This window comes from Eschrichtius robustus, chromosome 3, assembly GCF_028021215.1.
Source record: "Eschrichtius robustus isolate mEscRob2 chromosome 3, mEscRob2.pri, whole genome shotgun sequence".
In the NCBI taxonomy this organism is placed as follows: domain Eukaryota; kingdom Metazoa; phylum Chordata; class Mammalia; order Artiodactyla; family Eschrichtiidae; genus Eschrichtius; species Eschrichtius robustus.
The window spans coordinates 107,997,960-108,022,231 of NC_090826.1; the positions used below are offsets into that span (position 1 = coordinate 107,997,960).

The 24,272-nt window shown below is 45.4% G+C and overlaps 2 long non-coding RNA genes and 3 other non-coding genes across 8 annotated transcripts; 2 read left to right on the forward strand and 3 right to left on the reverse strand.

Moving 5' to 3' along the window:
- Positions 1 to 1,168: 1,168 nt before the first annotated feature.
- LOC137762582 (uncharacterized) lies at positions 1,169 to 6,674 on the forward strand. Its single transcript, XR_011073589.1, has 3 exons — positions 1,169 to 2,892; positions 3,089 to 3,247; positions 5,566 to 6,674. It is a non-coding gene; the product is annotated as an uncharacterized lncRNA (long non-coding RNA).
- Positions 1,429 to 1,502, reverse strand: TRNAN-GUU (transfer RNA asparagine (anticodon GUU)). Its single transcript has one exon. It is a non-coding gene; the product is annotated as a tRNA-Asn (tRNA).
- Positions 6,675 to 11,779: 5,105 nt separating the features above from the next.
- On the reverse strand, positions 11,780 to 18,128 carry LOC137762583 (uncharacterized). Of its 4 annotated transcripts, XR_011073592.1 has the most exons (5): positions 17,616 to 18,128; positions 16,742 to 16,805; positions 15,874 to 16,108; positions 15,146 to 15,246; positions 11,780 to 12,178 (listed from the first exon to the last, which is right to left on the reverse strand). It is a non-coding gene; the product is annotated as an uncharacterized lncRNA (long non-coding RNA). The 4 variants fall into 4 exon arrangements; XR_011073593.1 differs by lacking the exon at positions 11,780 to 12,178 and having other exon boundaries at positions 13,516 to 15,246; positions 17,814 to 18,128; XR_011073590.1 differs by lacking the exon at positions 11,780 to 12,178 and having other exon boundaries at positions 13,516 to 15,246.
- TRNAN-GUU (transfer RNA asparagine (anticodon GUU)) lies at positions 16,151 to 16,224 on the reverse strand. The gene has a single exon. It is a non-coding gene; the product is annotated as a tRNA-Asn (tRNA).
- A 2,292-nt stretch (positions 18,129 to 20,420) lies between the features above and the next one.
- On the forward strand, positions 20,421 to 20,492 carry TRNAQ-CUG (transfer RNA glutamine (anticodon CUG)). The gene has a single exon. It is a non-coding gene; the product is annotated as a tRNA-Gln (tRNA).
- Positions 20,493 to 24,272: the final 3,780 nt, after the last annotated feature.

A 24,272-nucleotide genomic window follows, 5' to 3' on the forward strand; every position in this document is an offset into this window, starting at 1 on the left:
GCATAGTTTCCATTACGGTTCATGCTTTGTGTTGCATAGTTCTATTCCTGAGATTTTAATTGTGAAAGCATCTCATTAGGTGCATTTTAGTGTCAAATAGGTTTTTCAAAAAAGGTTTTGTATTTCCTGAATTCTTTCATTTATTTGACATGTGTTTGTTGTCTTTAGACCTGTATGATATCTGGACTGGAGATATGTATGTATGTATTTGATTCCATCTTTTTTTCCCTCTGATCATTATAAACCCTAGGTTAAATTTTCTTCCAATCATTGTTTGTCAGAATCTTATTTTCTTGTCAGAGCTTTCCAACTTCATTAAAGCAAAGTTCTATAACTGGTATATGTTTTTCATACCATAGCTAGAGTCTCCTTTCCACAAAAATGCTGATAATGTGACTGAAATTTCAAAATGCAGGGGTTTTAGTTTTTTTCTTTTCGTTTTTGTTTGTTGGATTAATATCTGTGAACTTCTAGCTCAGATCAGACAAGCAGACAAGGGAAGAAAGAAGCAAAAGAAAATACTTCGGAACCTCTGGATCATGATGCTTTAAGAAGTTCACAGAGACTGTTACTTGCCCAAGCTCCCAGAGGAAAGGCCGTGAGTGTGGTTTATGGCCTGCCTTGTGGCTTCAGCATCCTACAGTCAAGTCTGAGTTACAGCTTGGTTTGTCTGAGGTTTTTAATATATACTTATAAAGTAGGTGACTAGTTTGTTATAAAAATAATAAAGTCATGCCTGTTGACTTTATTGAAAATAAAATTGTTTTATTTTATTAAAAATAAAATTGTTTATTAAAAACCAGCATGTTGGTATTGTTTGGCCTTTGGGAACTGGGAGCTTGAGTAGTGGAGGTGAGAATTTTCTCAATGTATGTACCTTTCTATAATCCCTTGATTTTTCTATTCACAGACACACACCACACACACACACAGTGCCTCCAGGAAGAAAAGAACTGCTGGACAAGTTCTCTCCCACCTTCATGTGACTGTTAAGTCTGTGCAATCTGGTCACCATAAAGGCATTTTAGACACTTGAGGAATGTCTCTCTGTGTTACCACCTATTCCACACTGAATGCTGTTGTCCCTCCCAAATTCCTATGTTGAAGCCCTAACTCCCCAATGTAATGGTATTAGGAGGTGGAGCCTTTGGGAGGTAATTAGGTTTAAATGAGTTCATGAAGATGAAGCCCCCATGCTGGGATTAGTACTTATAAAAACAGAAGAGACACCAGAGTTTCCTTTCTCTGCCATGTGAGGATACAGTGACAAGGAGGTCTTCTGCAAGCTGGGGAGGAGACCCTCAACAAGAACTGAATCTTTCAGCACCTTGATCTTGGACTTTACAGCCTCCAGAACTGTGAGAGGTGGCGAACAGATAACCTAAAGTTGCAAGTAGCTAGCAAGGACTTCGATGAAGCAAAAGTTGACGTCCCTGGGTGGGTTTGAACCACCAACCTTTCGGTTAACAGCCGAACGCGCTAACCGATTGCGCCACAGAGACGTGAGAGCGAATTCCTCCTAACTCGTTTCCTGATTCAAGAAATTGCTTTTCAACCTCTGGCTGGGGACATCCTTAGATTCTCATATTCCGGAAGCCGAGGGTGCGCGCGGGAGACACTGAAGCCAAGAATTGGTATCATCGGGCACGTTTGGACATCGATAGAACGTTTGGGACTCAGCTAGGGGACTCTGACTGCCGAACGCCAGATCTGTGGCCTTCCCACATGCTCCCCGCCTCAACAGCCGCCCGGCTCCAGGTGACGACCGCAGCCTCTCGGGCTGAAGTCCACGTTACGATTCTTAGCTTCGCTCGCCGTGAGTCCCCACTTGACCCTGTGGGCGCGCATGCGAAGGACACGAACCAGCTGTGCCCCCACTGCGCTGCCCACGTTCTGCGCCTCTCTCTAGATGTGGACTCCGACCGGCAAGACCTCAGAACTGCTCGCGATGCAGCCCGCCCTCCAGGGCAGGGCCTCGCACCTAGTAGGCACTCAATAAATGCCCGGTGAAGGATGCATTCTGCCGCAGGGTCCTAGGCAACCAAGAATTCCAGTGTGTGCTTTAAGCTTTTAGGCCTACGAGTAACTTCGGAAACGGAAGGCTGGAAAGGTTTCTCAAAGCCGGAGGCGCTTTTATTCCCGGAGCTGACTGAGAACAAAGCAAAAGTCTTGACTTTAGACACGTGCGCCCCGGGACCGAGCTGAGTTCCCCACCCTGAACTGCGACTCAGCCTCGGTCTGGGGTCGTCCGTCCTGAGGGGTTGAATAGGGAAAGCTGAAGAAGAGGAGAAGAAAGCGAGTGGGAATGGAGGCAGCCCAGTGAGGGACGGGGACAGAGCGAGCTAGTGCTCTGGCCACTGAAGAAAAAGGCGAAAAGAAAACGGAAAATGCCTATTTTCGTTAAATAACTTTGATTAACCTCCCCCGCCTCCTCTTTGTCGGCCACCGCGCTGACCATGATTGTGTACTGTTGGATGCTCTCGAATCGGAATGACTGAGGTTCCTCTTTGAAATGCTTGGTTAAAGACCGCAACGCCGTTGAGATGTCACCGGAGTCCAGACCTCGGAGCAGGTGGCGAGGCGCCCCCGGCCCCGAGCGGTAGGGGGCGCACAATCCCCTGCTCCCCGCTGGAGGGTGAGACAGGACTCCGACTCCGCCCCAGCCCTCCGAGGCTGGGAGTCGGCTGCGCGCCTCCTCTCCCCCTTCCCCTGCGTCCTGTGCCTTGCGGAGGAATGCTGAAGAATGTTATCCAACCACTTGTACTGTCAGGTAGATGCACTGTCAGAAGCAACCGTAGAGAGATACTGATAAAAATTCTGAAGAACAGAACGTCTGAGTAAGCCTAATCTCATTCCTGGATCAGATTGAGTAATGCTGACTGTTTACTAAAGGTAGGATGATGACAACTGTAGCTTTAATCCCACATAAATAGAGCTGGAAGTCCACAATAGCTTTGTAGTCATGTGCGGGCTACCTGCAAGCATGCACTCTGAGTTGTTTTTTTTTTCCTCAATAATAAACTTAGCTAATACTCAATTGGTCAACATGCGTGCTCCTTTGAGTCTCGATTTCTTATTTCCCCAACAGCCCCACAGAAGAGGTGGAGGATGCGTGGGGCTGAAGCACCGAAAGTGCACTTGGCGCTGCCTGAATTCTCCCTTGTGACTGAAGACCTTGGAGAAAAGCATTCACGATTGTCGTGGAAAGTTAGAAAATTCCAGTAACAGGACTAAGGAGGTGGATCCGGTAAGCCTCGGTGGGACCTCTTGGGATGAATTGGAAAAGACCCTTTTATCCTGGACGTCCTTTCCATTGAAGTCTGGGGTTCCATCTGGGCGGAAATGAGCACAGGGAGAGGCCGTTGTAAAAGCCCCAGAGGAGGGCGGAGTCGCTCCCTCATCCCGACCCCACCTCTGCGCAGCAGTTTCTACCCACTACCCCGCTTCCTCCTTGAAGTCGGAAGTAGGACGATCGTAGGCCTGGTCCGTGACTTACTCCCGATGAGCCCTGGGCCGGAGGAAATCCATTAAACTCTCTACAAACCTATTTCCTCATCAGCAACTCGCCGTGGTTGCCTTCAGTCTTGGCGCAGACATTTTCCATTTGGGCAACTGATACCAAGCTGGTAGGGAGAAGAGAAGCTCACGGCTTTTCGTCTTCCTGCTAGCTCAGTTTGTAGCGTGCACGACTTCTAATTTCAAAGTCTTGAGCACAGCCCAGCTTCCAGTGCGTTTTATTTGGTTTTCTTTGGGTTAGTATCCGCAGTTGCAGGGCTGTACTGCTCCCCGCAGTGGCCACGAGAGGGCGCGTGGTCCTTCTCCTTGGAACTCTGTCCCAGGAACCACTACTTTGTCTCAGTTTGGTTAGTATAGAATAATGATGTCCAGTAGTTTTAATTCCTCTGAGACCGGTGGAACCCAAGATCTCTTATTTTTCACCACCTCAACTCTAGGGTCATCTTGGGTCGAGGCATGGGAGGTTGATTGTGTAAGCTCAGCCTTCCTGCTCATTCTATCAGACTGGGGAAGCCTCACAAAGAAAATTGTATTTGATTCAACGTATTAAAATTCATTATTCTCACCCCAGGGCCTAGAATAGTGGATATAAATAGGAGATGTTCCATAAATATATATATATATTTTTTTTTAATTTATTTATTTTATTTATTTTTGGCTGCGTTGGGTCTTTGTTGCTGCTGGCGGGCTTTCTCTAGTTGCGGTGAGCAGGGGCTACTCTTTGCAGTGCATGGGCTTCTCAATGTGGTGGCTTCTCTTGTTGTGGAGCACGGACTTCAGTAGTTGTGGCTCACGGGCTCTAGAGCGCAGGCTCAGTAGTTGTGGTGCACAGGCTTAGTTGCTCGGCGTCTTGTGGGATCTTCCTGGACCAGGGCTTGAACCCCTGTCCTCTGCATTGGCAGGCGGATTCTTAACCACTGCGCCACCAGGGAAGCCCCCCATAAATATATTTTTTTAATAAAAAAATTCATTATTCTGAGAAGGGTGCGCAGGTTTCAGCAGATCACCAAAGGAGTTCTTGGTAGAAGAAAGATTAAAAACCCAAACACATGGAGAGAGACATTGGTGGGACGAAGACCCAGGCCCCGGGTGCAGCCTAAACACAGGCAGGGTAGAAATGGGAAGGAAGACTCAAAGGGAAGAACGGCAGAACTGGGAGGAGGAAGAAGAAAGGGGAGGAAAGAGATGGATTCAAAGGAGAAATTTATTCACTGGTCCCCAGTTATATGACAGCTGGTCTCTCTGGGCTTCCCCAGGCAGCCATTGTCCTTTAAGGTAGCCTCTCACCCTTCCACCCATCTGATTCTGGGAATTCTAGCATTTCCTATTAGGTCTACCAAGCCTACACCAAGTCCCCTCTACCAGGACCAGTTCTGGCCCCTTACAGATAGTCTTTTACTAATCCTTTCTTTTGTGGTCCTAAGAGAGTCTGTAGGGGAGGCAAACTTCACCTCAACCCTCTTAGGGTCTCCAGCTGGGCCTGAGAATTAGATTGGCATGAGACAGATTAAGAGGAGGAAAACATCCAGATTTTCACATGTGCATGGGAGCTCCAATAGGAAAATGAAAACCCAAAGAAGTGGCTAGGCCTAAGTATTTATATACTAGGTTGAACAAAGAGAGGTGATTATGGAAAAGTAAAACACATAGGAAGACTAAAGGAAGATACGAGTTATTTTAACAAAGTCTGTTTGTGTGGATTTCTCTCGGCCTTGACTTCCTGTCTCTGGTGACCAGAATGATTGTACTTGCTGTTTTCTAAATGCCTTTAGCTCAAAATACTTCTTATGCCAAATTGGCATACTTTGGAGTGGCATATAGTCAAAGCATTGGAATATAGCCAAAGAACAGGATCCTCAGCCCAGATGTCCTTGTGGTGCTGTGGGGTCACCATGCTGAAAGTGAATCCAGCAAGCCTAGATTGGTTTAGTTGTACTTGTTAATAAAGTAAAAACAAAATCCTTGGACCAGGTCATTTTTAAATGTGGAAAATAGTGTTCAAATTATTTAGACATCAGTAATGAGTGTGATTAAACCTTAATTTTAAAGGCACTGAAAAGAATCCAGGACTTCCACCTACAGATATAGTATAGTAATGCCACCAGTTTAGTCTTCTTGCTGTAAACAACCATGAAAATGAACAAAATATGTGAAGCACCTGTTATAGACACTGGACAGAGGCAGTGCAAGACTGTGATTGCCTAAGAGAGGGCTGCGGAAATGACCTGATGGTGGTATAGCAAGCTGGAATCGCAGCAGAGCATGGTGTTCACACGGAGCTAAGGTAGATATCAGAGGACAGCTGAAGCAACTGGAATCTGCAGAGAACCAGAAAGGAGAAGACAGTTTACAGGCTAGTTTTCAGAAATCCATACTGGGTCTCCTGACAGTCATTTGCTGAGTGCTGGGCTGCTCATGTGTGGAGAGCTACTACCAAGGCTTACCGGACAACAGATGCTACAGGATGGAAAACAGAACAGAGATCTTAGAAGTCTCTGCTGGCAACATTGGAATTCAGGCTTTGTTAACGACTCTTTACCACCCTGAGCATCCAGTTGATACCCCAGAAAGGCTGCTTAAGGAGTAAAGACCACAACCTAGTGTGAGGCCTACTCTGGATCCTCCCTAAAAAAGGATAAAACAAAGACCTGACAAGATTAGCAGGGTTTGGACGTTGAGTCACACCAAAGAGGGCTTTGGGAAACACCTTGGACTTTCCTCAGATCTACTGAGAAACAAACCATTAATCCAGTCCTACACAAGTTCAAGGTCACTGGCCAGTAATCAAAGTGCTTAAGTAGAACAAAAGTTGATACTCTTTGGAGAAAGATATCAGAATCCAGAGTCTCTACATTGCATCATTCAAAGTGCCCAGTAAACAATAAAAAATACTAAACATGCAAAGAAACAGAAAAATGTGACCCATTCAAATACCTATTTTTAAAAAGGAAAACAAAGCAGTTAAAAGAAACCAACTCCAAGAAGACGTCTCAGATGTTGGATTTAGCATACTTTAAAGCAAGGTTGCAGATTATGTATGGTTCAGCAACATGGGTTCCACTCATCATGGCTAATCTAGCTACAATCACTAGTGGTGCCCAGTCAACAGCAGAGAACAACTCAGCCCCTGATATGACAGCAGTCCCTAAATCGTTGAATAAAGCCAATTAGATCTTCAAATTTATCTGGCTGAATTTTATTTGTTGATAGTAGCGAAGAAGATAGTTATAGATACCAGTGACAGTTGCAGAAATGAGGTCTGTAACAGTTATGAATATTTCTTCCTTATTATAATACTAATAGTTTTCTATGTACCAACTAATAGTTTTCTTTTCCTCTTTCATCCCACTACCAGCTAACATAAAATGTGTTGCTAGGAGTTAACTTTTAATCTCAGTATTTAAGTTACAGGATATCTAAGGTAAAATGAATGTGTCTCAGCTAGAAGAATGAAAACCACTGAAAGACAAGTAAACTTTATCCTCTTTTGTGGAAAGGTTGGCATGTTTTCACTGTTTGAGGTAAGCATGATTCTGTTACTGTCTTTGTTTAAAAGTAAAGAATGGTTTCGAAAGGAGAAGGAAAGGAAGGAAAAGATATATAGATACAGATATCCATATATATATGGATGCCAAGTCCACAAGACGTAGATTGTGGTAGATCTGTGTCAATATTGCTAAGCTAGAACAAAATTTCCCAGAACTCCCCTCTCTGCATAGTTCCTGGTTAACTTAGCCCATAGGACGACATTAGCTGAGATTTGGAAAGCGGAAATAGAAGTGGCTACCACATTTATGTGAACCCTGAGACGGTCAGGGAGGTCACCAGCGTTTCTGCGGCTCACACATGTAAATTAACCGCTGATAGCAGGCAGGGTTGCAGCAACCTACAGCTCCTGCCAGATTTCTTCCTACTGCTGCTAGACCGTTGACCCAACCAGGTGTTTAGCTTCTTGGCAAACAACAGTAACAAAACACTCCTATTTTTAGTGTTGGGACTTCGAAGGCAGTAAAACACCGACGAGGATTCTAGTTTTTCTTCCTTTGGGGGCTTTATTTGTTCATTGGGTCTTCGGAAGCATCGGCTCCGGATCCTGCAAAAACTTCGTTGAATCTGACCCTATGCAAGTCTTTGTCCCTAAAAACGTATCAAGAAGCTTGCCAGACACAAACCCCGAACACTAAATTTTCTTAACTCTTAACGTAAAACAAGAACTAAGTACAACCTAACGGAAAAAAAAACAAAACACCCAACATACGTAAGAAAATGCATTTTCTCAATTCCACGCGGCGATGTGTTATATTACCAGATGAATCAAAGCTTTACTGCTTTTAAAAAACTTTGTTTCCGAAGAAAATGTTAAAGCAAAAAATACCGTGCACTTTCGAATACCAATTTTTTAAAAAAAACTTCCACATGCGAGAAACAAACTTTCTCATCACATTAAAGAAAACTACTACAACCTGTTCCGTAACAAAGGAGAAACCAGGTTCTTCTCTAGTGAACAAGCCAAAACAAATGACACGAGAAAGTACTAACACACCCCACACCAGCCCCGGTAAACCACCACTGTCAGAAAGCAACAGTACACAATAATTGAAAGCTTGTTCAATTTTAATCTATGTCACAACACTAACCTAAACCACTCACAAAGATAAATTACTACTCAAAACAAAATGAAGAAACACATCCTTTTTTTTTTTACTGTAAATTATGTAGTCCTAAAACCAACACTAGTAAAAAATACAAATTATCTTTTCTCGCACACCACCTTAAACTTCTCTCTAACCCAACTCTCATAACCGTTAAATGTTTGCTGATAAATAAACATTACTTCACTTTTTTCTGCCCTGACACACCCTCATACGCCTTATGCTGTTCACACACGGTCACTTTCCTCCCCGCAGCCCCGAGCCTTCCTGCCCCTTCCACACAGCTCGTCCATGCACTAGCAACCAACAGCCCTCGATTCGCTCCCACACTACGGGAGATCATGTCGTCTTTCACCACCAGATCACGAACCAGCAGCCCCTGCGCTGAGATATCTACATACGACACGCCCCATCCGTCAAGCCGACGGGAATTACCGCTCCCCTCCAGCCCACGCCCCGCCCTACTCCTCGCCTCCCTCCTCCCACGCCGTCCACCCAAGCCAACCAGAGGGCGGGCGCCCTCTGGGGGAAGTGACGTCGACCGCTCGCTCTTTTCCTCCCACCCGCCCCCACCCGTTCGGGTTGTGCGCGCGCGGCTGGCTACTTAACCTCTGTCCTGCCGAGCACCTGTCTGGCGGCTTGCTGAAGCCTGAGCACCTTTTTTGAACTGTAACGGCTTTCAATGCGTAGAATAGAGAACATTTAGGAGTCCACGGGAAACTGGTTCCTTTCAAATCCAGTTGTCTTTGTGATGGACTATTGTGTGTATGTCTGGTAAAACGCATTAACCATTATGACTGGCGGTGAACTCTATTCCATTCTTGAAAGTTCAATTTTGTTCATCGGAAATTTCATTCATTTTATTTCCATTTTCTGGTGTTGTTTTGATTCTATCTTCGAACAGATTTTAACATCTACTACCCTCTGTCTTACTGAGACAGACTAGGACCTGGGACCCTTTCCTGCAGTGTTTGCACCTGGACAAACTGAGGCAGAAGATACATGGTCCCCAGGCTGACCAGTTGGAATCCGTCCCCTGTGGACAGATACTCCAAGGTAAAACTAATAGCAGCAGCAAGGTGGAGCTGAGTCCTACTTGGATAGAATATAAAGAGACCACATATTTCTTATTCTTCAGGTCAAGGAGACCTCCCAAACTATACATGCTCAGAAAGGTTCCTCTGGGGTCAAAAGGGAGGGAGGGAACCACCCCATAATAGGTGATGTCAACCTCCCTGTAGGCCTCTGGGCCAGAATCTATCTTGGCAAAAAGATGCACACGCATGTCGGGAAGGGCGCTAGGACAGGTTAGGTGTGAAAAAGAATCGAGATAATTGGCTAAAGGTAAACAAAGACGCAGAAGAAATGCCCTATATAAGTGATTTGAATCACGTCTCTGGTGCGCTCTTCCTCATTAGGGAGGATGGCCACACCCTTTATCTCCGGGTGTGTATCTCTGCCTTGCTTCTGTCTTAAACTGTTTCTCCCTCCCACTTGTGCTGTGGCTCTAATAATAAACTTTGAACCTGTTTTACAGTTTTTGCCTCCTTGAAAAATTCATTTTTCAATAGGGGCAAGAGCCAGGGCAACTTTGCTACTAGCCCTAGCCCCTTGTGGACTGTTGGCTAGGATTCTTGCTTTTCACCCAAGCCACCCACGTTCAATTCCTGAGCAGGAAACAAAGATCTCAATTCAAGCCACCACTGGCTGCTGTCTCCTCGAGATCAAAACGTCTCCTCCTTCAACAAAATACAAAGAAACTATATGAGACTAAAAATAACTGCGTGCATGCTCAGTTGGGAAGAATTATGAACAACAAGATACAAAAAGACCAAAAACCTAACTGCCACCTCTGAAGAGCTAGTAGCAAAAATAGAGTACTGCACATGCCCCCTGCACACACCACCACCAAATGGAGGGGCAAACCTAAGCCACCGCCCAGCCCAACCCCGGAACCCACCCCTATCCTGGTCCCATATAGGAAACCAGTTGGCTGCTTCCTGCCCCCCCACCCCACCTCCATAGCAAGCAAGGGAACCTATTACTAGTTTTCCTGCATCAGGGATCGCAGTAAAGCCTTGCCTGAATTTCTTTTCTGGCTTGCTTTCAATTTCTATTGATTAAGAAAGGCCAAGAACCCTTGGTAAACAAATAAGCTAAAAGCCATCAAACTGCTAGTCCGGATAGGTTAATCTGGTGAAGATGACTATTCAGGTAAATATTTTTGGCTATGTGTGGATGCTCCAAAAATTCTTGAGAGTTTAGTGGTGAAATGAATGTGACGGCTTTTCTTTGTGTACTACCTGCCAGTGTCCTCCCTTTGGCACCTCTGAGTTACTTAAGCCTAATTGAACTACTTTCCTCATCAGAATTTCTAAATTTCATATACCCCCCCATCCTTGACTCGTATTGATTCTTAAAAGAGCAAGATTTGATCATGAACACTTGGTTCTCTCTCTGACACAGTATTAACACTGAGATGTCAGCTTAAGGTAATGGTTGTGAACAACATATAAGTAAGTAGTCAGATATCCGATAGTGAAGGGAAGACAAAAATCTGAGGACAGCAAACATATCACAGTAACTACTTTGAACTTACTTTTCCTCCTAGCCCAGGACAAAGCAGAAGAAAAAGTATAAACATCACTTTAGCAATAACAAAGTGGATTTAAACTTTTTAAAAAATGAGGCATAATATGCATAATGTACAAAGAGTGTACACTTCCCAAACCATTACCAGTGTACACCAACCTGAATAACTGATGAAGCAACTTAAATAACTAAGGTATGCAAAATTGCCAGACCACAGAAGGCTTCCTCATGACTCTTCCCATGCAAGAGCTCAGGGTAATCACACACATACCCCTCCCAACCTCTCTGCCTGTTACTTTCACATAAATTGAATCACAGGGCATGCACTGGGTTTGGGGGGATGGAGGGGCATGGGTGTGACTTCTTTCACTCAACATTATGTCTATGAAATTTAACCCTATTTTTCACGTAGTTCTTTGTCTCTGTGTGTATGCCTTGTAAGAATATAACTCCACATAGTTTTGAACTGTTGGACATTTCAGTTGTTTCCAGTTGAGGATATTCTGAAATGGTACGAACATTTTTTTATGACTTTTGGTGGACATACACATTTTTCTAGAGCACCCCATTCCAACAGAATAATGCCAGTGATGACTTTCAAAATAATACTTTTGGGGGTTTCCCTGGTTGCGCATTGGTTAAGAATCCGCCTGCCAAGGCAGGGGACACGGGGTCGAGCCCTGTTCCGGGAGGATCCCACATGCTGTGGGGCCACTAAGCCCGTGCACCCCAACTACTGAGCCTGTGCTCTAGAGCCCGTGAGCCACAACTACTGAGCCCTCATGCCACAACTACTGACGCCTGCCCGCCTAGAGCCCGTGCTCCGCAACAAGAGAAACCACCACAGTGAAGAGCAGCCCCCAATCACTGCAACTAGAGAGAGCCCTCGCCCAGCAACGAAGACCCAACGCAGCCAAAAACAAATACACGAAATCAATTTTAAAAATTTGTAAAAATGAAAATATATAAAAGTTGGGGGGGGGGTTGTTTTTTGTTTTTTTCCAGCAAAAAGCGTTTATTCAGGAATAGCAGAAGAATGGCAATTCAGGACAAGCAAGCTATAGCAAAAGCCATAGGCAAGTCCCACAAACAAAGGAGAGGAAGGAACCTTATTTTACAGAGAGAGAGGAGGAAGCTGAGGGAGGTTGTTTTGAACCCAAGTCCGCTGGAGAAAAGTGAAAGTTCAGGGTGATGACGGTTTCTCATTGCCAAGTTGCTGATTTCCTGCAGGAGATGCAACGAATATGTTTTTCTGTTGGGGGCTGTAATCGATGATTCTTCCTGTTGATGCTTCTTCTGTTTGGGTTTGTAATTGACGATACTTCCTGTCTTTGAACTTGAGCGGTACCCCATGAGAGCTCCCACTTCTGGTCTCCCGACTTCATCTGAGTGACGTTTCCCTTTGTTAGTTTTCAAACCTGTCACAAGGAATTTTGAATTTTCTATTTTAATCTATTTTAATGTTTTAGGAGACTTACTACATCAAAATATTATCATTACAGCCTGTGGCCCTAGCAACTTTCAAGTGTTCAGTAGCTACATGTGGCTTGCACCTATCATGTTGGAGAGCACAGGTCAAAGGTATAGCACAGCTAAAAGTACGATTTCTGGGCCACAGCATATAACTGTGTATGTATGGCCCTCAGTGGATGCTGCCAAATTTTCTTCCAACCTGTGGAACTTTTTTATACCCTTTCCAGAAATGAATAAGAATTTCCAGTGCTCTCCATCCTGTCACCATTTGGTTTTGTTTGTCCTTTTTTTTTTTTTTTTTAAAGTAAGCTTCATTGAGGTGTAATTTACATAGTAAAACCTGCCAACATTAGATTATTCTACATTCTTTTCAATGATATCATTTCTTTGCCAAGCTGGATTCTGGTGCTTGCTGTGATAAAAAGCAAGTGCCATGCAAAAAATGAATGTGTAACAAGAAGCAAGGAGGCGCTTTGAGAAGGTTTCAGAAGCCGTGCAGCGCGCAGCATTAAGGTTATGATTCTGACGTGTCAGAGCAGTGAAAACACAAGCCCCTCTACTGAACTTTTGTCAAGGGAACACATAAGAATAGCCACAGCACCAGCCACAAACCTACAAACTATAGAAATATATGTGAACCCAGAAAACAACAGCCTTCCCCAACGAAAGCACTGTTGTCAACCGACCAATCGTGAAATTAGGGCAAACGGGAAGGACAAAGACAGAGAGAATTTGCAGGCAACCAAAAGATGGCTCGTTAATTAAATCAATTTACTGTTAGTCAAAGGATTGAAGTTAACCCTAGATCTTGAACTCGTAATTTAAGCTGACGCATGTTGGAACATGGGAATGTTGGAATCATATATTGGTATATATGGAATCATATATTAGATGACGCCTAAAAATATTTACCAAAACTTGTCAGTGGAATAATTGAGTCGTCTGGTTTCTAGAATTACAAGTATTCATTCCTCTTTAAAGATATTAGTATATTTAATGTACTTGACTAGTATATTTAATATACTTCAACACGTAAATTTAAATTTTTAGTCGTTGAAAACTTATTGGATACGTTTGCTTATTTAACCAGTACAACCAGTACAGGAAGTTTAGGAAGTCCAACGTAACTCAGATTTTCAAGCCAAAATAAAGCCAAGACTTACGTAACAGTATATTACACCACCATTATTTTCTGCATCATAACATAATCTGAAAATATATATATAGTCGTTTTTAGACCAAAATTATTAAACCAATCTAATTTTTCTGAGCAACCTCGATAAAAGCACATGACATGACATAAACATTTTAAATGTCATTATATGTAAAATGTATAAATTATTTAAATTGCTTAAAAGTATTAAGGGTCATCTTTGTGATCCATTTCATTTCGTTTCTCACTGTTGTTCCGAGTAGTCAAGACCATTAATGTAATCTACAGCTAAATCTGTTATTGTTCCTTGTCACCAATTCCACAACAAAATTTTTCCTTATATAAATACCACATTGAAAGCATAAGTAGTAAAGCATTCTTCCCAGAAGTTCTTAATTTTCTTATTTTAAATTTATACGAGTGATTATTACTTTCCTGAAATTACTTGCGGAATTAATTTTTAATTAATTTAAATTTTTAGAGGCCTACTTTGTCTATTCTCTCCCAAGGAAGAGAAAGTATATTGTTTTGCTTCTGAGAAAATATGTTTAAAGGGAAAAAAATTCATCAAACTAGTGGGCATGATTTAAGGTGAAAGCAGAGGCAACGATATGTTTTAACAGCAACTGACAGTGAGGGAAACAAAATGAAATAAGTAAGCCACATTAGGTCCTTGAAGGAAGCTCATTAATGAAACTCGGAGTAAATCTGTGATATGCTTTTGAGTCTCCAGGGTATGTATCTGTGCATGAAGTCATTGCTCCTCATCCATTTTTATTAAGGACCGAACTGGCTTACAGTTCTGGAAGGCTTAAATCTTGATTTGTAGGGTTGTCACAAGTGCTCATGTTGCTGACTTTGTTGCTTGTTTGTAATGCTATGTCTCTCCTCTGCTTTCTGTAGTCTGATTTCAGCCATCCCTGAAGGACATTTGTTTGAATTTTTTCAGTTATTTAGAACCTTGAGGATACCAATGAAAGAAAGCTGCCTATTCCGTGCTAAAAATTCAATATTCTTCCTGTATTAATCCCCCTTATTAATGTTGAGTTCCTTATGAGGGAACCATTGCATATTAAGATCGTCCTTATTGTAGCTACTACACTTTTGCAGTTATTGACAAGGGTTGACTGGGCCCACGTGGTTTTTAGCAAATAGTGGAAAGACAAGAGGTGGACAGCTTCTCACTGCTGCGGTGTCTCATACCAGGAAACACCAGAATCCTCAGGACAAGCATCAGACAAAAAAGACTCATGGCCCGGATTAGCTGTCATCTTCTACCTACCAGGGAATGGATCCCTGTCAACCGCCACCCAACAGGGATTATCCCCAGAAGTTCACTTCCTAAAATTAAAACCAGAATCCCGCACTGAGACGAGAAATTAGTGGTGCACAAATGAGAGGGAGGGAGAGAGACAAAATCCGTGTCCAGTAACCACACAGTATGAAAAAGCCAAAATGCTCAATTCCTGCACATGAGATTTAACAGAACAGAGCAAACACGAGCCAATAGCTCTAAGGGTCCAGGTCTGAAGCAGGAACTTGTGGGGGGCAGGATTCTGTTGGCTCCCACGAAGTGTCTTAGATGGGCTAATTTTTATCGTCACAGCCAAAAAAACGGTCAAGGAATAACATAGAAACACTTCTTCCCATGCGAATTCCCCATTTTATAGGAGGAAGGACAGGCATTAGATTGTTTGCATCAAATTCAAAGTATAACTAAAATGTATAAATAAAAGAGAAAAGGGGAGAAGGCAAAAACCTCTGGGATCAGCGAGATTCTTCTCTTTGGATAAGTTGCTTGGCAGGACGTTGTCAAAGAGGTCACTCTGGGCAGTCTTCTCTGGACCCTGTTGACTAGGTCTGCAGAGAGAACCATTACAGTTATTGGGAGACTTTAAAAATATTGAATGTTGAGCTTTCGAACGTATGCAATAGACTATCTCTGTGTACTGCCCACAGTGTCCCTCTGTTGTCCTTCCCCTTAGTTATGTCGGGAGGGCACTGCTCCCTTTATTAGTTAGACTATCATAGAGAGATGTATAGAAAGATTGCTGTGTTGGCAAGTAAACGAAGAAAGGGACATTGAAAGACTGGAAAATAAAATGGAATATGATTCAGTGCCACTTCTGTGGAGGGCAAACTTGAAGGATTTGCCAACATTAGAAGCATAGAAACACTAAAGGTAGCACTTGCACTTGCAGTTCTCTACGCTCTGGAAACACCTGCACGAGTGGTCAGAGGTGTGTGTACAATAATGATGGTTGCAGCCTATTCGTCATCGTGAAACCATGAAACCAAATACTACACAACCATGGAAGAAATGCCTTTATCAAAAATAATGCAGAGGAGAATTATGATGATGAGCTCACTGATAACATTATTCACAGAACAAGTACTAACGTTCACAGATGAAAACTTTGAGGCACATAAAAAACAACTTTCTTGTTCAAGTCTATAGACTTTGGCAGAATAAAGACTTTATCCCACCAGACTGTGGATTCCTCGGTCTCTTTCAGAAGGTCGTGAGTTAGGCGAGTATGGAGTCCAGTAGAGACGATAGACAATAGAGCTGGGAAGGCGGGGTGGCCCGAGACTGGCAGCAGTCGTGAGGTGGATAGGACCCCGAATGCAGTTCGGTAAAGTTTGTGTGAGCCGATGTACAGGTAATAATCAGCATGGAACACCTGGAATGGTATTCAGCACGGAAAATCCTGAATGGGTTCTGAAAAAAAAAAAAAACGGAAGTCGAACAAAACTCTCCCACCGTCCCTGGGTGGGCTCGAACCACCAACCTTTCGGTTAACAGCCGAACGCGCTAACCGATTGCGCCACAGAGACAACAGCGCGCGTTTCTTCCGGACTCTCTTTGCAGTAGACCCTTACTAATTCCCAGGGTGTGCCGCCTGCCCCGCAGGAGCACCGTGCCAGTTCCAAAGCCTCGGAAAAACGGAACGTTTAGAGCGATGAATGATGTTCTTTATCCTGTTTGAAACTGGTGCCTTAGGTGCCTTATCCGAAACCAAAAGGGCAGCAGAATGGCCTGACCCCGCCTTGCCCCTTACCCGCCTCAGATGCCAGCGCCCCCGGAGACACCCGGAGCCCGGGCCGGGACCCTCCGGGCCTGAACCCAATGGGGTCCAAGGATAGCTGAACACCCGGTGGGCATCCATGACGGCTCTTCCGGTTTCCTCGCCGACACCCATTGAACGAGAGTTTGCCCACCCTTCCGAGAGGCCTCCGGGGGCCGGTGTGGTGCTTTGGTTTCCTGTGTCCATCACGCGATTTCCACAACGGCAGCGGTCGCCGTGATGGTCGCCCCTGCGTCCCCACGCCCAGAACAGGGTCTGGCACTCACCAGGACGCTCTTAGCACTTGGATGAATACATTGTCGTCTTTAGCCCTTGGTCCCATGAAGACCCCTGAGAATGGAAATAAGGAAACGTTTTCGAAGTGAACATTTCTTTTCTAAAAGCCTTTATTCTGGTTATTTGATTTCGCAGCATCCCGTGGGGCGGGCAACGGAAAGGCCTACAGGTCCCCGTCTGCGCGGTGCAGCTCCCCGCGCCCAGCTGAGCAGGCTGCGTTCTGTGGGGTCGATCCTGGGAGCGGGGAACCGGCGGGAAGCGAAAAAACACGGGGGAAGGCGGGTTTGGGGACGTGGGCATTGAGATCTCCCACGAGGCTGGTGCGGGGATCCCAGAGAGATGAGCCTTGTTTCTGTCAGAGAGTGGGGAAGGAGGGAAAGAGAGAGTGGGGAAGGAGGGAAAGAGCTGGCGTCGGAGAGAAAGCGGGAGGCAAGAGGAGAGGGAGGGAAGGAGGGAGGAAGGGGAAGGGAGGGGAAGAATAAACGAATTTGTGCTTCCACCCCTCCCTCGCTCCCTCTCCTGCCGTCTCTCTCCTTCTTGCTCTTCTTCCCACCCCTCCCTCCAGCTGAGAAATCCTGATACACCCACATCTGAGAAGAAAGACCCAACTCATCTGTGCTCTCGGGCGCACAAGCTCTGGGTTGTAAAAATGGTTCTGCCCTTGCGTGGCCTTGAACAAATAAAGTTTCTGTGCCTCCCTTCTTTCTTCTGTAAAATGGGACCAATGAGAGCATTCTACTTCATTCTGTTGTTGCCTGGGTTTTAGTAACTGCTGGGTCAATAACGTCACAAGCAGTGAAATCATAAATACTATGGTCATGATCCTCTGACTCTTTTGACAGCCCCTACCCTTATTTATTTCACCTTAAATTAGTTTGCTTCTTCTAGAAATTTCTGTAAACGGCATCAAAGCATGGGCTCCTGTGATTGCTCTTCCGGTTTGCTCCGCTGTCGCCGGCCCGCCCTTCATCGCCAGTTCTCTGCTTGCGGGACCGGGACCGACGCGCGGGCTGGAGGAAACGGGAAGAACCCGCGGCGGTGAGAAAATGAGCGTTTGCCCACCCTTTGGAGAGGCCTCTGGGGCCGGTGGGATCCTCCGCTTCCTTCTTCGGTTTCCTGCGTCCATCAAGGGAGCTCCACCAGGGCAGGGGTCTGGTGATGGTCGCTCTTGCGTCGCCTCGCCGAGAGCAACTTGAGCGCCGCCTCACTCAGTCTCCCAAAGACCCGCAAAGAGTCCTGACCAGAGAGAAAGGCATTCGTGCTTCTCGCGATGGTGGAAAATATTCCCACATCTTCCTCGCAGACTGTGGAAACCTCCCAGACTGTGCGATGTCTGGTGGCATTCTTCACGTGCAAAGGAAGGAGGAGCGCTAGCGACAGAAGAAGGGGGCGGCGCGGAAGGACAGGACGGATCGGAAGGTGAAGGGGCGGCGCGAGGGGGTGAGGAGGAAGCGAGCGAGGAACGAGGGGAGAGGAGAGCGAGGGAGAGCAATAGAAAGGGAGGGGGGAGGGGGCGAGGGGGAGGGAGAGGGGAGAGGCCTTGGAGGAGCGGGAGGAGGTGGAGGAGGAAGAAGAGTTACATTCCCAGGGTAGTTCTGCTCACTGGCCGCCGACACACGGCAGCTCCCACCATCACCACATCCCCACCTCTCACCTTGGGCTCTCAGTCCCAACACGCACGCTTTGGTCCCTCAAAGACCGCCCCTCCACCCGTCGCGGTTCTAACCTCATTGGATTTCTCTGCCCCTTGTCAGAGCCCGGCTCTCCGGGTCTCCCGGCCATTCTGTGATCCCTCAACGTCCTTTCCACGGATTTCTTTTCTTCCTGTATCAGCCAGAGTCCCCTTCTGGTCCTTGCACTCATAAACCTTGACTGATCCTGAAGTTCTCCTGGAGGAGCGCTTCGTGTTGTTTGTTGCCGCTCAACTTCTTGATTTTCCAGAAGGAAGTCTCATCTTCTCCTCAGCCCGGTGCTGTGAACTTCCTCCTGGTAACAAGGGCCTCCTTCCCCCTTGAGTCAACTCTTGTCCAGTCCCTGGGACGTCTCTCAGCAACACTGGGCATCTTTCTGACTCTGTTTATTGGCCGACAGCTTTTATGTTTGAATGCGAATTTTTCTGTTCTGTGTATTGGATAAGGGAAGAAATGGCTTTGGGAGAAAATGAAGAAGTAAAGGGGAAATGAAATAACGCAGATTATTATTTTGAGACATAATGTGGACTTATACCTATTACACATGTAAATATTTAGTGTGGTGGTATTTTGTGTACATAAATACTGTAGACACTGTCAGACAACTTGGATACACATGCTCTATGACCCAGCAATGAGTGCTCTTGGATACCCGGATATGTGTACACTTTTTTTAAGCCGTGCAATTTCTGGGTCATGACATATTAAGAAATTGGAATGAAACTGACTTGACCAAGCTCTGAGGAAAGAGTCTGTGACTGCCGAAGTGTCAGAGCCCTGCCTTGTGGTCTCCACAAGCATGTCGTTGACTTTGGGTCACCCCAGGTGAGCATGGCCTGGTTTGTCTCAGTGTTTGGTGTAAACGTTAATTTTCACTTGCACTGTAAATCTAACAAATCTACATTGGTTGTAAGAAAAACTTAGCCCCCCTTCATCAGAAGTGTATGAGGAAGAAAAGGAGAGGTGTGGGAAGCGTGCAGTCTTAGCCGGAGGTAACTCCTGGAGGAGACAGTATGTCTCTCACAAAAAGCAAAGCCCTTACCTTGGAATGCACTCTTTTCCCCAGGCCTGAGGAATGTAAAAGAGATGAGCAAAGCTATCTCAAGCCAGGAGACCTCAGGGAACTGAGAGTCCTGGTTGTTCCTTATGGCTGGGGGCTGTGTGTGAGCCTGGTTAAGGGAAGATAATGTTCAAGGATAGTTGTTGTAAACTTGTTGACGTCCATGGTGGTGACTGAACTGAGATGATAAGCAATTCCATGGGATTATTGTCTAATAAGGAGTTCCTCTTCTGTCTATATAAGATTCAGTCAATTCTAAATAACGTGCCTAGCAACCATCAGTTGTCTTGGTCCTTCTGACCCCATACTCGAGGTGCTATTCAGTCCCTTGCCCCTCTCCGTCGGGACCTGGAAGACCCCCTGCGGTGGCTGGACCGTCGCAGAGAGGTCTCCTGCCTCCCATTCCCACTCCACTGCTGACACACTTTATATATTACACATAGGAGGTGGTGGCAGCTTTGGAGTGTCATCGGTGCTGTGTAGCTGTAGCCAAGGGACCCAGGAAGTCCCAAGTCCTGCCCTGACAATCGTCTGCCCTCTCTGGGCTATGGGAAAAGTGTGAAGGCAAAGAAAAGGAAAGTAACACTATTATTTGCAGAAATTTTACCTCAGGATGGGACACTCTGGCAAACTGAGGCAGAATATGTGGTTTATGATGGAGACTTTCAGGGGCTCTTCCCTGGCCCGAAGCCCAAAGTGGATTTTACCTCATTTTCTGAGGTGCAAGTGAACTGAGAGAAGTCAGCCAAAGGAGAGGAGCAGAGAGGAAGCAAGACGGATGACCACCCACGCGGGTCAACCGTATTCAAGTCTTGTCGGGACCGTAGAAGAAATGCCTTGGCATTATCGCTGGGATGCATGGAGGCTAAATAAGTACTTACCCATCTTTGGTGGCATAGAGTAAACATCTGTCGAGGAGGTTCCATGGTGTAATGGTGAGCACTCTGGACTCTGAATCCAGCGATCCGAGTTCAAATCTCGGTGGGACCTTTCTGTTTAGTTAGAAGAAGGGGATTTTTTACTCCTCAGATGGGACGTGCTTTCCCGCTCCCGCGTCCCCGAGAGGCGCGGTCCGCGCGCTCCACGCGGACGTGGCGGGCAGGTGGGGGGACGAACCCGCGGCGTCCCCGCTGGACCCTGGCGACTCTGCCCGTCGCGGGCCATCGGAGTCCCCGGCCCCGCCGCCCTGGGGCGCAGCGACCGAGCCAGTGCCACCTGCTCGTCGGGTCACCCTGGGTCTCGGGGGCGAAAGACAGAGGCTGCGCCCACTGAGTCCTGCCCCGCGAGGGGGCTTCGCCCCGCGCGTCTTGTAACTAACTGCGCGGTTGTCCCTGTGAGTAAATGGTCGCGGGGCGGGGTTGTGACGTCGCTGAGCAGCCAGGGTGACAGCGTCTTAGCTTTCGGGTCGAGGGTTCCAGACCTGGATGGGAAGTACTGTATTGTATTCAGGTGCCCTATTATTCCGAACATTAATGGATCCTATCCCAGTTTATTATGGTTTTATTCAGAATTTCTCGCTCCTAAGTCTCCGTTGGACACGAAAAGCCGCTGTTAGGCTAAGATTTGAACCTTCTCTCCAGGAAACTTCGTCCTTTCGTCCCAAGCTCAGCCAGAGAGGGGAGCGCCGGCCGCGGATTCCGGCGTCTGAGGAGACCCCAAGTCCCTGACCCACGGCCGCCCGGCCCGGCTCCTCCGGGGCCGAAGGTGAGACGAGCCGGAGCCGCTCCGGCTCCGGGACCGGCGGGCGCCCCTTCGTCCTGCCGCGACTCTGCTCCACCGAGAAGACGCCCCAGGACGTGACCGGATGGAAGCACTTCTGCCCTCTACTGCTCGGTAGAAACGTACGGATGAGGACTGTGGTGGACTTGAACAGCGAATTAAAATGTCCTCTTCCAGGTGCTAAGGAGCATCTCTCTGAGTTTTAGATTTTGGAACTTTCAGAGGTTACGAAGGACCGACTGACAACTCTGTCTTTGGAGGACGTGACGAGAAAGGTGTGAGGCCGGCGAAAAGATCCGAGGACGGGAAAGAGCAGGAAAGAGGAGAGACTGACACAGAAGGGAGAAAGGGGCTGGAAGGGAGAGGAGCTGGGCGAGCACTGCAGCGGGGGCAGTCGCTGGGTTTGGGCGACCACGGCTCCTCACTCTGGAGCGCTCCCACCCTTTACCGACCTGCCCGAGAACCCGGTTCCACCCCAAATCGCCAAGCTGCTTGCCTGGCATTTGTTCTTGCAAAGTTCCCTTTGCCGGTTGGGTTTGGAGGGGTGAGGTGGGCTGTGTTGGTTTGCAAGCGAGTGGAAGTCCTGGCGGCTGCCTTGGAGACGACTGGCGGGTAGGGAAACACACAAACTCCACTCTTCCCTCTGCAGGCCGGTCTGCAGGGCCTGGGGTGGGAAACTGGAAAATCAGAGTCTCAATATTTATTTAGAGATAAGGAGATAAATAGCCAAACAGTTGGTTGTGTGAGTAGAAAGTGGTTATCCCTGGAAAAAAGAAATGTGGGATGGGATCAGGGGACTACTGTTTCCCATAACAAGTTTTGGGGCATATGTAACTTTGTATCACATGTGTGATATTTTTAAAGTTCATTGCTTGTATTTTGAATATAAATTTTTATGTAGTCATACGTACCACTCTTTTAAAATTCTGGGTCTTGTGTCATGTGTAGAAATGTTTTCCACTGTAACATCATAATTTTTCTTTTTTTAAAAAATTGGGGCCTTCTTGAAGCAAGGAATTGGACCATTATTCCCCTATTGATGAGCTGATCACGTGAGCTAATATACTTGCAGATCCTCCCAGGCCAGGAGGTTACTGCTGGTCAGAGAGGATTGCTTTACTCTCTCTAGGAGGGTCCACAGCCACTGAAAAGTACCAGTAACTTAAATAAAATCCCACCCAGTCTTGATGCAGTGCTGTGCCCAAAACACAAGAGCTTACACTCAGTGATTACATGTTAGTGCCATGTGCCCAGGCATAGTCTACAAGTTTTACATGGGTTTACTCATTTAATCCTTTCAACAGACCTATATCATATCATCATCCTCACTTCCCATATGAGAAAACTGAGGCATGGAAAGGTTAAGTAACTTGTCTCGTCGCTCAGTCAGTGAGTGGGATTTGAAAGCAGGAATTTGAACGGAAGCCCGCCTGGCTCCACAAGATATGCTCCCAATCAAAGAGGAACACAAATGGTAAAGATGCTTGACAAGAAATTTAAGTCTGTATATTTCTTTTGAAAAAAACACCAAGGAGGAGTCACGCAACGGGCATAAAACTGTCCTAAATATCCTCATGACCCACCTGCCTCCCAAACATCCTTCTTATCCCAACAGCTGCTCCCCGCACACCTCCAGCTTAAACACAATAGCTATTCTGTTCCATAGCTATTCTGTTCTTTCACTTCCAGGTCATTCTTTTTTTTTTTTTAATTTAAAAATGTTAAAGATATATAAAGAAGAAAATAAGCAGCCATCCATAGTCCCACCTCCTGGAATTAACTACTGTTAACATCTTTACGTATTTTTCTTGAAATCTATTTTTAAGTTATTCTAATTTTTGCAAAAATTATATATGCTTATTATGTAAAATTCAAATGATGCAGAAAATGCAAATATGTAAAAATTTGAAACATCTTAAATTCAAAACTAACTTCTGTTAAGGTAGGTAAATATTGATGGAGTCATTTTGGTATATCAATATATATATAAATTTGCTTTTATAAAATTGAGCTCTTATAGATTCTATTTTTATTTTAAAGTATTCAATTTAATAGTGCATAAAGTTAACGGAAGAAAAAGATACAAAAACAAAAATGAAGAAATTGTTGAACTTTCAATCAAATTGTTTACCACAAGAGAGAGACTTTTCTAAAAGAACCCTCTAAGGCTAATAATAATGATAATAATTTAATTAAGACATTAAAATTTGGAATGATTCTTATTACTTTTTAAAATCAAATTTCTTGAGTTGTAATTTGAAAATAATACAATGCATCCATTTCAAGTTTGATGACTTTTGACAAATGAATGTACCCACGTAACCACTACCCTGTTCAAGAAGAAAGAACATTTCCAGTACTCCAAACTGTCCTCTGCCGTCCATCCCCCTACCACTTCCTGTCCCAGGTAATCAGTGATCTAGTTCCTGTCACTATGGATCAGTTTTGCCTGTTCTAGAAATTCACATAAATGGAACCACAGACTATGTACTCTTTTCATCACTCAGCATGATATTTTCGAGAGTAATGCATATTGTGGCCATGTATCAGGAATTTGTTTCATTTTATCCAAGAGTAGTATTCCTTTGAATGCATATATCACAATTATATCCGTTCACCTCGTGACGGACATTTTGCATTGTTTCCAATTTGGGGACTATTATGAACAAAGCTGCTATAAACAAGTCCCGTTTATATGTTTCATAAATTCCATATAAAATATTTTCTTCTTTAATACGAATTTATTTTGTGAATGGATGTCACATTCGCAAATACAAAATTTATTCAAATGTTACAAAAGCCTGAAGTACAAGCTTATCTTTGCTTCCTGTCAGGACATACTTAATATAAGCCACACACTATGCTAGGTGTATTATTAGGTTATCTCATTTAACCTACACAAGTTCACGAAGTACTAAATATCATTTTCAAATGACACTTGCAAAATTGGCCTAGCAAATTGGAGTTGGCCCAAGCTCAAACAGAAGGCACCAGGACTGAAAAGGAGCCCTCCCCCCTCCCCCCTCCCCGCTCCCCGCTCCCCGCCCCCCG